This window comes from Octodon degus, unplaced genomic scaffold (assembly GCF_000260255.1).
Source record: "Octodon degus isolate 3935 unplaced genomic scaffold, OctDeg1.0 scaffold00250, whole genome shotgun sequence".
In the NCBI taxonomy this organism is placed as follows: domain Eukaryota; kingdom Metazoa; phylum Chordata; class Mammalia; order Rodentia; family Octodontidae; genus Octodon; species Octodon degus.
Window position 1 is genome coordinate 338779 of NW_004524826.1, and position 12591 is coordinate 351369.

A 12591-nucleotide genomic window follows, 5' to 3' on the forward strand; every position below is an offset into this window, starting at 1 on the left:
CGGTCCCTGTGCTTTGCTAAGCTTGTTCTAAGTACGCGCTTTAGATCACTGAGCCATCTCACCAGCCCCTCCATGTATTTTTGATTGATGATATTGTTGCCTTAGGTGTATGGAGACGTCATCACATTGTAAGTCAAGGAGCATCTCTACATTGGTATATATGCATTTCTTATGAGAGCAGGCTCATAAGACTGTGGAAGCTGATGGCCTCACCATCTGCCATCTGCACACTAGACAACTAGGGAGTGGAGAGCATAACCCCTAGTCTAAAAGTCCAGAGACCTGAAGAAGGGGTTGGGGCTGGCCTTAATCCAGGAGTCTGAAGGCCCAAGACCCAGCAACTCCAAGATATTCCATCTCAACAAGAGAGAGAGAATTCACCCTTCCTCCACATTTTTGTCCTGTTCTGGCCCTCAGTGGATTAGATGATACTGATCGTATGTCTTCGTTACTCAGTCTACTGACTGAAATGTTAATGTCTTCCGGATGTGTCCTTATAGAAACACCCAGAAATAAAATTTTACCACCTCTCTGGACATCTCTCAGCTCAAGCAACGTGACACATAAAGTTAACTATTGTGAGGCACGTTATTGTTTGGGTCTTGAATGTACCCCCACCGTCTTGCATGTTCAGATGTGGGGCCTGGTCCAGAGAGGCAGAGCACAGAGGGTGTGCCCAGGGAGGGCATCTTCTTGTTCTTCACCTTCCCACCCCTCTCCTGGTTGTCATGGGGTGGGCAGCTTTCCTTTCCATCCCTTCCACCATAATAGTTCTGCCAATTAACCATGGACTGAATCCTCTGAAAACCATAAGGTATTTTTAAGTGTGGATGCTGAGTCTTTTTCCCACCCCTCAGAACTGACTAAGGCAAGGCGTAATTTTTTTTCTAATACTGGGCATTGTACTCAAGACTTTTGACCTCAACTGTATCCCTAACTCTGTTGTATTTTTAAGTTTATTTTGTTTATTTTGAGGACAGAGACTTGCCATATCCCAAAGTTGCCCAGGTTCAACTCAAAGTTGAAATCCTCCTGCCTTATATAAATGTGCCTTTATATAAAATCAAAAGATCTTTTTTTTCCTATTCTTTACCATTTTGAGTGTGGTGAATTACTCCAATTAGTGCTGTAGGATTTTTTTTTTTTTTTTTTTTTTTGGAAACCACTCTTGAATTCTGGGATAAATCTTTTTGGTTATGGTGTATTTTTTAAAAATTGTTTTTATTGGGGCTGAGGAGATGGCTCAGTGGAATAAGTGCTTCCCTGGCAAGTGCAAGGGCCCTAGTTCTAATCCCCGGTTCCACCAAAAAAAAAAAAAGTTATTTTAAAAAGAAAAAAGCAATGATACAGAATTTCTAAACAAGATAATAAGAATTTAATAATGGTTAATGTATTGCCTATTTTCTTTATAGTTGATTTGATACATTGTATTTTTAAAATACACTACTGCATTTATTTTATATGATCATCTCTTGCTTAGGAAGCTTGGATCATCCTAAGTAAAACTAATCTAATAATTCCGAGGGCTTCCCCCATTCATAACAAGATTACGTACAACATTATGAAATGAGTTGGGAATCATTTTCTATTTTTTAACTCTCTGACATAGTGTTTTTTAAAAAGAAGGGATCTTCCTTGTTCTTTGAAAATTTGAGAAAATTTCCCTACATTTGCTCTGAGTGGAAGAAAGAGAAAATTTTTTTCAAAGTGTCCAATTCAGTTCCTTGGTTATGTGTATTCTTTGTAACTGTGCATGTGATTTTTTCTGTAAACTTTTCCATTCCAAGGTTTCAAAAGCTCAGCCTTGCCCTGTGCTTATTTTTCTAGGATCAGAATGGGTTTCTGAAGTTGGAAGGTATCTCCTTGAGTACCACCATCATAATTCCTTGCTTATTGTTGGACATGAGTTATATTTTCCTGATACACCTAAGAACCTTTCCACCACTCTACCACCCTGCCTCTGGCCTTATTTGGTTTCATTTTATTCCAAGAAAAATAATCAGCAATGGAGCAACAGAAAAGCTACTGAAAGGGCTTCTCAATTCTAAGTCCTAGGTCTTTGATCTTATTGATTTACATGTATTTTTTAAAGACACAAGTGCAGATTTAGGGCTTGCATACTTGGTTTAGTTGCTGGTCTCCTTTGTGCATCTGGCACAGTGGCTTGTCTGGGAGTTTTGTGTTCAGTCTTATAAAATTCTACCCAACCAAGGGTGCTCTGGATCAACCTGGAGAATTCCTGCAAGGAGAAAACAGGTCCTCTATCCTGGGTTGGGCTCAGTCCTACCTTTAGGTAGAGGCCTAATAGGAGGCCAATCAATCAATCAATCAATCAATCAAAATAAAAATACAAAAGCAACATAGTGCAAGTTTTAAACCTCGGGCAATCAGTTGCCTGTTACCTTGGCAGTCACCCTGATGGTTTCTGTCCTAGTCCCCGAGGCTTATGTTGACTCATGGGCTGTCACTAGACAATTCCCCAGGTGCATCTCAACCTGTTAAGAAGCCACCTGCTGCCAAGAGTGGTGGTGCACATTTGTAATTCCAGCATTCTAGGGTTACAGACTAGGGTAGGAAGATCACAAGTTCTAGTACAACTTCAGAAATGTAGTGACAGTGAGATCCTGCCTCAGAAAAAAAGGGCTGGGGATGTACCTCAGGAGAGGCCAGGTAAAGGTGGAGAAGGAGCACTTTAATTGGCTTGGGATAGAGCAACCTTCACCAAGGCAGCCTGCCCTTCCTGGAAAGAGGCCTCCGCGGCGCGTGTCTATGCGGCGGCCACCAGGGGGCAGTGCACGCTCACCTTTCCCCAGGCCGCCAAGTCTACCCAGAGAGCAGCAGCTTGGGAATCCCTGGCCCGTGGCCTCACACACCTGGCCAACGGAAGTCGAGATTTTCAGAGCTTCCCAGAACAACAGCGATGGGCTCCACGTTATTTCTTTTTTCTTTCCTTTTCTTTTTTTTCTTTTTTTTTTGGGGGGGGGACCGGGGATTGAACTCAGATCCTTGCGCTTGCCAGGGAAGCGCTTATTCCACTGAGCCATCTCCCTGGCCCCTCCACATTATTTCTGAGTTCCAGACAGAATTGTCACCTACAGGCAGAAGTTGAAAAGTTGCCACATTTGGGGACAACCTGGACTGAGGGTCAAAAAGAAAGGCCTCCAGGAGGTGAAGGCAGTGCCTGCGGTGGGGAGCTCACTCAACCCCTAGAGCTTGGGCCCTGAGGGCGGAGAGGGCAGAAGCTACTGCGGGGTCTCTCCTCAGGGCCCAGGAAGTAAGACCAAGCAGGAACACAAGTTCAGGTAGGTGGCAGGAGGTACCATTACCTCCTTCAGTCCCAGCCATCACCCACAGAGTCTTGACTGCTGCTGTCCTGCTGCCTAGGGGGAGAAACTGAGGCACAGCTGCAGTTTACACAATAAATGACGAATTAAAGTTGGAACTCAGGTCCTTGTGGACTCTTATGGACACCAGAATCCATATGCGCATTTACTCTGAGGTAGTAAATGTTAACTCCGGTGAGCACTTCCCACAGGTAGTATCTGCCAAGCAGTGCATGGAGTACAGTTATCCCTTGGTATCCACAGAGACTTGGCTTTTTTTATTTGTTTATTTATTTGGTCCAGGGTCTTGCTATGCAGCTCAGACTCTTAGTGATTGTTGCGGTTTGTGTCTAGGTGTCCCCTCAAAGCCTCCTGCAGTCTTGGGGCAGCTTCTGGAGTTTGTGGTTGATTTTTGTGGATATGGATGCTACATCTGTCCTGGGGCAGGTAATTTGCATTATAGTGTAAGGTGGGAAGAGAAGCTAGCTGCTAGAGCTGCTGCTACCCCTCTTCTTGTGCTACTGCTCTTTGCCACTGCCATGAAAGGTTGCTCTCTGCTATGTGACGCTCTGCCTTGGAGCCAGCTGAGCGTGGACTGAAACATCCAGTAATTGGGAGCTAAATAAACCTTTCCTTCCTTAATTTTAAGTGTCACGTATTTGTCCCAGCAACGAGTAAAAAGTGACTAAGACAGTGATCCTCTTGTCTTATCCTCCCCAGCGCTTGACAGTACTCTGTGAGACAGGTACTGTTAGTATCATTCCCAGGCAAAAGGCAGACAAACTCAGCTGTAGTGAGTCCAGAAACCTGCCAGTCAGTACACAGCTAGCGCTGTAACTGGTGGGGTTGGACCTGGGCCCAGGCAGCCTCGCTCCCAAGCCATACACTTGCTACTGCGCACTGCTGCTCAGCCTGTTGCCGGTGCCCTTTCCCACAGATTTCATTTGAGACAAGTTGAGGATGCGACAGTCCTTGCTGCCCTCCACCCACTACAGCCGAGGCCATGTGCCCTCATCCCGTCACCCTCTCTGCAGTGCTGTGTGATGCAAGGGTGAGCCTGGTGCCTGTCTTGATCAGCATTTTGACAGACCACTCTACAAACTGCACTGGTCTCCTCTCTCTCTCTCTCTCTCTGTCTCTGTCTCTGTCTCTGTCTCTGTCTCTCTCTCTCTCTATCTCTATCTCTCCTCCTTTTCTCTCCCCCTCTCCCCCTTGTCTCTCTATCACTCCCTTCCTCTCCAAAGATTATTGCTTTTTATTGCTTTTTGCCAGTCAGAATGGTGTAGGGTCTAAACCTAGAAAAGGGTATCTGACAGGCTGACTCCACTGGAGGTCTAGGAAGATGAGGCTGCTCTTGTGAAGGCTTCTTCCACCTGAGGCTGACTCTGTTAGCTTTATGCTTATGTTTCTCAGTAGGTTTTAGGAGTTCAAAACAATCACTTTATTTAGATGCCCTACCTCTGCATCCTTAGGATGCTTGGGGAGCTCATAACTTTACTTTGTACATGAGGAAATATAGATGAGGTTCATACAGTTTGGCTGCTTCCGTAGCAGTCATTCTACCCTGCAAGATGTCTGCTCAGTACAATATGGCCATTGTCTTTGTTAGAGATCAGGGGCTGCCGGTAAGCCTCACACTCTGCAGTGCCTATTGTATTGCCGATAAGCATCCAAATGACAGGTTTTTGTACAACGCCAATACAAGGAGACTCAGACTTTTTGCTATGTGCAGGGGAGAAAGGGGCCTGCCAGTCTGTGTTCTAATTCCCAGCACAGGCAGCCTCTAAACACATAACTAAGGCTGATAAACATTAACTGAGCACTTAATATGCCAGCATGAATTGTCCCAATATATAGTGTCTTCCAACAATTTCCATATCACTTAGTAGAAACCTAGAAATCAGCCAGGCCCAGACAATGGACGCAATTCCATTTGGTTGCTATGGAGAATCCAATGGGGGGGGGGTGCTACAGAGACAAGAACAATGTTCACCCTCCATTTCTGGGACTTGGTGTGACCCAAGGAGATTGCTAGATTTACTTGTTCTAACAGAGAATTATTTCTATTTAATTTTCCCTACTTTAGTTTTGACAAAAATAGGGGCTCTCAACTTTGATCCTAGGAAAAAGAATTTAAAACCTCCTTGCCTATACCACATGCCAGAAAGATGAAACTCAAATGTCTGAGGAATGGAAGAAGATACCGTATTTTTCAGTTTCCCTAGGTAACTGCAATGTGCAACCCTGCTTCCTAGTTTTTCCGCTAATAGGTGACCCATTATACAGGGCAGAAGACCCCTGTGGCCTGGGATCCCCAAAGACCAGACTAGATTTAAGGAGACAAGTTGTGGGACTTTTGCAATGGTTAAAAATCGCGAACTGATATTATAGGATCACATTATTAGAAGGAAGACCTGATGGAGAACATTCTAGAATGGAGGCAAACTGGTCCCTGTCATATAGAGGAGGTCAATCTTGGTCCTGAGTGCAGTCTCACCTGCTACTGAAGGAAGTTTCCCTTTGGTAATTCCTGAGCCTTAATAGAATTCACACCCAAGGGGACAAGCTGGTTGGAGCTGTCTGCCTGAGAGCAACTGATGAAAGGAGCAGCAACTTTCTTTGCGCTGATGTGGCAGCTGGACACCGGGACACAGACAGGTGGTTGGGGCAGTAAGCGCAGACAGAGGAAAGACCAAGGTCCAGAGGCAGGCAGCGGCAGGAGGATGGCGCTGTCCCAGATGGGGTAGAGCCCGTGACTCAGAACTCCCTCTGCCCTCGGGCTGCCCAAAGCCCCAGGGCCATGAATGTAAGGCTGGAAGTTTCAAATTATGAGGTGCAAAGGAGAAGCAGAGGTATGATTATTAGACACAATAATAAATATGACTCCCCCGTTCTCATGAGCAAGTGGTCTGCTGTATTATAGGATAATCAAATAGCTCCAGAGTTTAGCTCAAGCCCTGATCAAATTTCCCATTAAAACCAAGCCCCAAGGCTTGGGAGATAGCTTGGCAGTCTAAGCACCTGCCTGGCAAGCACAAGGACCTGAGTTCAATCCCCAGTACCGCATGCAGGCTGGCCCTGGAACCATGGGCACGCCGTGCTGGAGCCCACATCTATAATCTCAGTGCTGGGGAGGCTGAGACAGGAGGATCACTACGAGTCTGAGCTGTGTAGCAAGATTCTGTATCAAATTAATTAATTAATTTAAAAAGTAAAAAAGAAAAAAAATCAGGCCCCATCCCTAAACATGCACAAGTTTCTTTTTAACTGTAAGTGTTAGACAGAGGTCTTTATGGCTGCTGGGCAGAGAAGTCCCTGCCAATAATAAAGCAGCACAGAATTCAGAAGTCCAGGATCCAAAAACACTTCGCACATAACATGTGTTATATTGGATGGTAATTTCCTTAAGCAAAAGGCTCTTGCCTGGCATGGTCATGAGCAGCAATGACCCCAGAAAGCTTGTACTTGTCTTAATCTGTGATGTCTTTGAATTATTTTGTCTCTAACTTCTGTATAAAACAGAACATTACGGAAAAGGGAAGCAATTGCCTCCGTTTAGGAAGTAGCAGTGCAATTTTGAAACATCTGTCACATGCCTGTTTACCTTTTTCAGAGTCCTTACCAGCAGTGTCACACTCTCCCTCTAGTCCTAATTTCAAGCACTCTGTCTCCATAGAGATGATTCAGGCTCCTGTTGCCATGGTGATGGTTCCACAGGCTAAAACACTTCCATCAATCCTTCCCCTCCTCCTTATTTCCACTGTCAGCTCTTCAATCCAGGCTCTTATTGTGCCTTTGGGATCTAGCACCAGGCCTGACAGATAATAGATGGTCGGCGTATTGAATGCGCACATTTGATCTGATCAAGACTATTAAAGTAGCCCTTACCTGTTATTTCTCTCTCCAGGTTTTGTCCTGTGGGCTATTATGCTTTCTTTCTTTTTCTTTTTTTTTTTTCACTTACCAAAATTTTTAAATTACAGAAGTAAACAAATGTTCATTTTCAAAACTCAAACAATAAAAGTGCATGCAAAGTTAAAAATAAACATTCTTCTCTCCAAAAAAAATCAGTGCTTTCTGGATCGATGATTTATGCACAAAACCATTAAATCTCTAGAAAAATCTGCAACTAGGAAGAATGCTTTAAATAAGAGCAATGTTTAGAAGCCATAAAGAAATGAAATTGATATGTGTCCATACAAACATTTTAGAAAATGTATGGGGCAAAAGTACCATAAAATCACTAATGACAAATTAAAAATACATGTATTTGTAAAACAAATGATAAAAAGTTAAACTTAGTCAATTATCAAAGACATTTTTATGAGTCAATATAAGAAAGACGACCAATCTGGAAAGAAATGGTCGAAGGATACTAATATTTGTAGAAAAAACAACACACCTAATCAGAAAATAGTGTACCACCTTGCTCATAATAAGTGCAGGTAATAAAAATCATGATAGAGATAATTTTGACCTCTCTGACTGGCAGATACAGATGCATAATGCCACTTGGAGCTTTAAGCCTGAGGGGAAAATGAATGCGCTCATAAATCATCGGTGGTGGAAATATATATGGGTGCCTTCTTTCCAGAGAATTTGACAGTATGTGTCAGAATTAAAGATGTACATACTTACCCTTCCACTGGTAATCCTTCTGCTGGAAATTACCCAAAAGAAGGGTAGTGCATGTGTAGCTAGATCTACATAGACAGGAGTGTTTATTGCTACATTGTTTTGCTAACAGAAAACACTGGAAACATCCAGTATTCAGCAGTAGGGGACAAGGTTACTAAATACTGCAACACTAAGCTCCTGTGCAGGCTAAGGATGCTTCCCTTGGAAGAATCAGGCTACTCTGTATCCTCAAGAGTCAAAAGAACAAGTTGCACTATAAGGAATAAGAACAGATGCAGACGTGCATCTGGGATGTGAATGTATGCATTAGAAGAGCTTTTGGAATGCATCACAGGAAATAGTTATCAGTGGGCTGGGAGCTGATGTGAAAAAGGGAAAGCTTTCATATTTTTTAAAGCTTTCATGATTTTCTTTGTCATTTATTCATTAAATGTGTCCTCTGATACATTTCATATGACATTTTGAAAACTGTCAGCAGGGCTATCCTTTTCTCTATTTCCTCCAACTGCGCTAGCCGAAGATACTTTTTTAAATTCCACTTTTTTCCTCTAGTATGTAAGAAAAATGCAAATGTGCATCTTTGAATATGCATAATTATGATTTTGTCATTACAAAAATGAGACTATATATAGTTCCACAATTTACTTTTCCTAGTTTGTGTATTATTCACATGTTTTCCTGTAAAGACATACAACATAAAATTCCCCAGCAAGAATATGCCATAACTTATTTGCCCTTCCTTCTGTTATACTGTTTTCCAAATTTTTGCCTTTATAATTAATTCTGCAATGACTACATTTACAGGATTTATTCATGTATCTATGTATTTCTGTAGGACTGAAGCCCAGTGTTAAGTTCTAGGTAAAAACATTGAAGAGGGAATCATAGACAATCCAAGTCAAACCATGTAAATTTTTTTCATTTATGACATCTTTTAATATTCCACTGTACAACACAAATTATATGGAGAACACAAAGTCAAATGGGGTAGTGGGGGCCACTCTCTGCCTGCCAGTCAGCCATGGCAAGGACAGGAAAGACAAGTAGTCTCTCAGGTATGTGACACAGTCCAGCTTCATCTGCCATATTCCTAGGATGTCTGCATCTCTACCCTTGTCTTTTTCTTGAATAACATTAGTGCCTTCAGCAGAGGCTGTCAGTGTCTTCCCTAGGGCCCCTTAACATTCACCGCTGCAGGCTGGTGCTCTTCCCCAGGGACAGGCATGACCCTACCTAAGGACCTGTCTTCAGCACAGCACAAGGCAGGTAGGAAGTGGTGTGGAGTCATGGCTCACACAAGAAGCCCTCAACCAAAGATGGGTGGGGAGAAACACTTCCAATTCCTCACTTCTCATTATGAGGGAGCCATTCCTATAGAGGCTCCCAGATCCCCGTCACACCCAGCCTCATTGGTATGCTTTGAACTCTATATCCAGGCTTAGGCACTCAGAGCCTAGCCAATAGGGAGTCTTTACCACTTTTAGGGAAAAAGAGACAAGAAAATAATGTTAGCCATGAAAATTGGGACTCTGGAAGAGCTCTCTGTCCATCCACACAGGCTTGTTTTTACTAGGATTGGTATAGGCAGTGTTATGATTTGCGTCTAGTTGTCACCCCAAAGTCTCATGCAGTCACTGGGGCAGCTAGGGTTTGTGATTAATTCATGATCCAATGCGAGGATTATGGGTGTGAGTGTTACACATGCCCTGGGGTGGGTAATCTTCATACAATGTTTATTTCTTTATTTGAGAGAGAGAGAGAGAGAGAGAGAGAGAGAGAGAGAGAGAGAGAGACCAGCTCAGCCCACCAGGGGGCGGGCTGGCTGGCATGTGGTGCTGGGGGATTGAACCGCGGTCCCTGATGCTTTGCCAAGCTTGTTCTAAGTAGGTGCTTTAGACCACTGAGCCATCTCTCCAGCCCCATCTTCATACAATGTGGGGAAGGGAGACAGGCTTGCTAGCTGCCTCAGCTATTGCTCCTCCCTTTGCTCTTTGCTGTTTTCTGCATCCATGAACTGCTGCCTTCTTCCATGTACCACTCAGCCTTGGAGCCAGCCAAGTATGGACTGAAACCTCCACTAACTGTGAGCTAAACAAACCTTTCCATCCTTAATTTTGGATGTCAGGTGTTTGTCCCAGCAACAAGGGAAAAATAAATGAGACAGGCAGTTAAATTGTGCCTGCCCCCTAAAGATATGTCCAATTCAAACCCTTGGTACCTGTAAGTATGACCTACTTGGAAATAGTCTTTGCAAGTGTATTTAAGGTTCTCAAGATGAGATCATCTTGGATTTAGGAGAGACACCAGTGACTGGCATTCCTATAACAGAGAAAACAGGAGGCTGTAGACATACACACAAGCTAAAAAGCAATATGAAGAGATTGGAGTTGTGTGTCCAGCACACCAAAGATTGCCAGCAGCCACCAGAAATCAAAAGAAAAGGAACGATCCTCCCAAAAATCCTGCAGAAAGAACCAGTCCTGTGGATGCCTTATTTTGGACTTCTCATTTCCAGAACTGTGCATGACAACAAATTTCTGCTGTTTTGAACCATCAGTTTGTGTAATTAGTTATGATGACCCTAGCAAGCCAGTGTAACAGGGGATGGCTGGGGGAGATGTGCCTGCCTGGTCTCCCCCCTCCTGCCCTCTGAGCTCTGCTTGCACTTTGTATTGGCTGAGCTTCAGAGGCAAGAGGGCACAGAGAAGGCAGGCTGTGAAGAAAAGTCAGAGCAGGGTGCGCTGAGGATACAAGCGCCATCATGAAATAAAAATTAGTATCTGTGACAGTTACTTTAAGGTGAAAATGAAAGCTTAGCAAATGTAGCTGGTAACTTGCTTCAGAGAAGATGAAGACCATGAAAACTAAAAGTATTTCCTTTGTTGTAGGCTTTTATTAAGTCACAAAGGTAAAAGCGAATGGGGAGATCATTCACTCTGAGTGTGTGTGTGTGTGTGTTTTTTTTTTTTAAATTTGCTGTTTGTTTTTCATTTTGTTCACCAAGAAGCAGGCTCATGGAGGTGGGAAACATATCATTCTTCACACAGTCAGAAAATGAAAGAATAGATCTTGAAACAAAGTTAGTTCAAATCCTTGTTGGTTTTTGTATGTCCCTTTTCCTTATCAAGACAAAGTACTGCACATTTATGTACCTCACGATTCCAGAAGTTTCAGTCCATAGTTGGCTGGCTCTAAAGCAGAAATAGTATGCCAGAAGGCTACAGGAGAGGGAAGCTGCCCACCGCATGGAAGCTGTGAATCAGAGAGTGAGGGCAGAGTCTGAGAGCGAGGGCCAGGGACCAGATGTGACGACACCCAGACACAGCTGGGGATGTGTTTTACTAATTTCATAGGTGCCAGTTAAGCCAACCAAGTTGGTGATCAGGTTAACCATCATAGTTTTGCATTGGTTGACATTTTCCTCATCTGGCAATCTCTCTGTCAGTCAGGAACTGTATCCTAGTGTTCTAATTTTCTCTGCTTTCACGCCATACTGCGAAAGAAGCTCTCTTCTGCCAGTGGACACTCACTCAGCGCTCACCTCCACAGGAGTGATTTCCTGTGCCCTCCAGCATCAGTGTGACCTGCAGCACAACACCAGGTACCACAGGTGCTACGTGCTCCTGGAGGACGTCGCTGGGGGTGTCCAGCGCCTGGAGCCAAGCAGGCTTTGGCACAGCTAGGTGCTTCTCCATGTGCTGCGATTCCCTGGTTGAGCGCATGTGCGTTAAATACCTGTTGGCCGCCAAGCCTTCTGCCAGGAAATCTGGATGTAGTTCCTTATCAGACACAGTCCCTGCCCTCAAGGGGCTTGCATTCTGGCAGAGGAGATGGACCAGTAAATGTGTGCCTGGTACAGTGAATATCTACGACTCCCAGCCTGGGGCTCAGAGGGTCTTCTGAGCCCTGGGGTGTGTGAAAGGCTGCTTTTCCTTCAAGAACCCCAGGTGCTCTTGAATAAATATTGTCCTCATTCTGTAGTATTTGTTCATACTTTTAGTAGACTAGTTTTTTTGTAACAGTTTTTAAGTTGACATAAAATTTGAGCAGAATAATAACCATTGCTAATTTCCTATTTTGAAAATTGAAATTCTGTACCATTTTTATTGTTTTTTTTCTTTTCTCATTTTAATTTATTTATTTATTGATTCTATGTGTTTAGTGCAGGGGTCTCACTATGTAGATCGGACTCGTAGTGATCCTCTTGTTTTCAGCCTCCCAAGCACTGGGATTACAGGCGTGTGCCACCAGGCCCAGTCTCAATCACCCCTTGGGGTGGGGCTGGCACCACATGCCCGGGAATTAAACCCCGGGCCCTGTATGGCAGTTATTCATAAAGCTGCTATAAACATCTATGAGCAGATTTTTCTGTGGATATGTTTTCAACTCACTTGTAAATACAAAGCAATACGATTTGTAGATCACATGGTAAGAGTATGATCGGTCTTGTAAGAAACTTCCAAACTATGTTCCAAAGTGTTGGCCCAGGGATGCACTCTGGAAATGGCTTAATATTTTAAAAAGGATTATTTATTTATTTGGTATAGGGTCTTGCTACACGGCTCGGACTTACAATGATCCTCCTGTCTCAGCCTCCCCAGCACTGGGATTACAGGCATGCACCACAATG

At 43.7% G+C, this 12591-nt stretch overlaps 1 pseudogene; it reads right to left on the minus strand.

The window, feature by feature from the left end:
- The window catches only part of LOC111813977, a 25020-nt pseudogene extending 13337 nt beyond the window's left edge, over positions 1 to 11683 (minus strand).
- Between the last annotated feature and the right edge of the window lie 908 nt (positions 11684 to 12591).